At 40.8% G+C, this 2,716-nt stretch overlaps 1 pseudogene; it reads left to right on the top strand.

Moving 5' to 3' along the window:
• Window positions 1-2,195: 2,195 nt before the first annotated feature.
• Window positions 2,196-2,306, top strand: LOC125471722 (annotated as a pseudogene).
• The last annotated feature ends 410 nt before the right edge of the window (window positions 2,307-2,716 follow it).

The following is a 2,716-nucleotide window of genomic DNA, read 5'->3' as shown; positions in this document are numbered from 1 at the left end:
TCACCGTGATTCCCACCTTCTTAGGTACTACCTGAATAGCACTCACCCATTTGCTATCAGAAATGGGATATATGATCCCCACATCTAACAACTTCAACACTTCATTCCTCACAACTTCTTTCATGTGTGGATTAAGCCTTCTTTGTGGTTCACGGGTTGGCTTTGCTCCTTCCTCCAAAAGAATCCTATGCATGCACATGGTAGGGCTTATTCCCTTGATATCTGCAATAGACCAACCAATAGCTGATTTGAACTCTTTTAACACCCTAATTAACTTATCTTCTTCATTTGGGGTGAGGTCAGAAGCTATAATAACTGGAAGAGTTTCAAATTCAGCTAGATATGCATATTTTAGATGTGGTGGAAGTGGTTTAAGTTCAAGTTTTGGTGCCTTAATAGTGGAAGGGGTTAGATGTGTCATCGATGATTCTAAAGGCTCTAAAAGAGGTGAAACATTCAAAGGATACGGTGCCAATGCTTCCAAGGCAGCTACCTCTTCCATGAGTGCATCCTCTTCATCAAACTCGTCTTGAGATTGACTCAAAACAGATTGTAATGGTCCATTAGATTGTGCCTGCAAGAACTTAGAGAAAATAAGCGAATCAAGCACATCAATGGCATAACAATCAAGAGATGAGGAAGGATGAGAAAGAAACTCAAACACTTTGAATTGAACGGTCTCTCCTAGCACTGTCATAGTGAGGAGTCCATTTTGCACATCAATGATGGTCTTGGCCGTGGCCATAAAAGGTCTCCCAAGCAAAATAGGCAACTCTCGGTCATGTATAGGAGCTTCTTCCATGTCCAACACTACAAAATCCGCAGGCAAGATTAGTTTATCAATTTGAGCTAGAATATCCTCTACTATACCTCTTGGATATTTCACGGATCTGTCCGCAAGTTGTAATGAGATGGTGGTGGCCTTCAAATCCTCAAAACCTAGTTGAAGGTACACGGAATAAGGCATTAAGTTGATGCTAGCACCCAAGTCAAGCATCGCCTTCGCTACTTTCTTGTCCCCTATGGTGATGTTGATAGAAAAACTTCCTGGATCTTTGAGCTTTGGTGGAAGTTTTCTTTGCAACACGGCACTTACATTCTTGGACACCACTACCTTCTCATGTGGTCCATACTTCCTTTTGTAGTTGTTTAACTCCTTGAAGAACTTCCCATAAGCCGGCATGTTCCTAATGACATCAAGCAAAGGTAAATTAACATTCACTTTACTTAGAATATCAAAAATTTCCTTAAATGACTTATCTTGCTTGCTCTTGGCAAGTCTTCCAGGGAATGGTATTGGTGGAGTGTAAGGTTTCTCGGCCTTGTGAAGATTTGGTGCTTCAAATGAGGAAGTAGCATGGCTTGGTTCCTCATTTGCTTTCTCATTTTCTCCTTGAGTGACCCCTGCATTCACATGATCAGATTCATTAGTAACTTCATTGCCAACTCTATTATTGATAACCTTACCACTTCTAAGTGTAGTAATTGCTTTGGCTTGCTCTTGGTTCCTTTGAAGTATCACGGGTTGGCTTGGAAACTTTCCAACCTCTCTTTGGTTCAAGGCATCTGCAATCTGCCCCAATTGTGTCTCCATTTTGGTTAAAGCCACCGAATGTTGTTGGAGAGTGCTATTTGTGGTTTGTTGGAATTGCAAGGTATTTTGGGCTAACAACTTAACCGTATCCTCAAGTGTAGTGGCAGGTTTTGGTTGGAAGTTTTGGAATTGATTGTTGTTCTTCCATGAAAGGTTGGGATGATCTCTCCAACTTGAGTTATATGTATTGGAATACACATCATTCCTTGGCCTTTGATTGTAAGAATTCATGAGGTTCACTTGCTCTTGGACAAACTTGGGATAAGCCTCCCTAGATGGACATTGATGAGTAGGGTGGCTTGGAATGTTGCAGATGGCACACACTTCATTTGCTTTTGGCACCATGTTGAGCACATATTCAAGCTTCTTTTCTAGGTTAACTACCTGCAAAGAAAGATCATGATTAGAACTTGTTTCATATACTCCAACTCTCTTACCCCTTAAATCTTTGTGTTGAGCATTAGATCCCAACATCTCATAAATGTTATATGACTCTTAAGCATTCTTTTTCTTCAAAGCTCCACCTGCTGCATTATCAACAGTTGATTGACATGTTTGGGTTAGTCCATCATAGAAAATTTGCATTTGTAAGTAAAGAGGTAACCCATGATGTGGACATTGCAGCAAAAGGCCTTTAAAACGCTCCCAACACTCATTGAAAGGTTCTCCATCATCTTGTTTGAAGTTGAAGATTTGTCCCCTTAATGTGGCTGTCTTTTGAGTGGAAAAGAACTTCTCCAAAAACTTCTTAGCCACGGCATCCCACGTGGTGAGGGAACCAGGTGCTAGAGTCATCAACCAACCCTTGGCCTTATCTTTCAAGGTGTAAGGAAACACTCTCATCCTCAGATTTGCTTCACTTACTCCCTGCAAAGGTAAACAACTCACAACATTGTAAAATTCTGTAATATGAGCTAAAGGATCTTCATTAGCTAAGCCATAAAAAGAAGGAAGCATATGGAAATGTGAAGATTTAAGATCATAGTTTCTAGCTTCTGTGGGCAGCAAGATGCATGAAGGTGAATTTGGTATGATTGGTTGAGCATAGTCCTCCAAAGCTCGAAGATCATCCTGGTTGCCCGCCATCTCTTCTTCTCTTTCCCAATTAAAGTGCTCAGATTC

This window comes from the organism of the source record quoted next, unplaced genomic scaffold (genome assembly GCF_019419815.1).
Source record: "Pyrus x bretschneideri cultivar Hongxiangsu unplaced genomic scaffold, Pyrus_bretschneideri_v1 Contig60, whole genome shotgun sequence".
In the NCBI taxonomy this organism is placed as follows: domain Eukaryota; kingdom Viridiplantae; phylum Streptophyta; class Magnoliopsida; order Rosales; family Rosaceae; genus Pyrus; species Pyrus x bretschneideri.
Note: the sequence above shows the minus strand (reverse complement) of the source record. Positions and strands in the feature narration are given on the sequence as shown.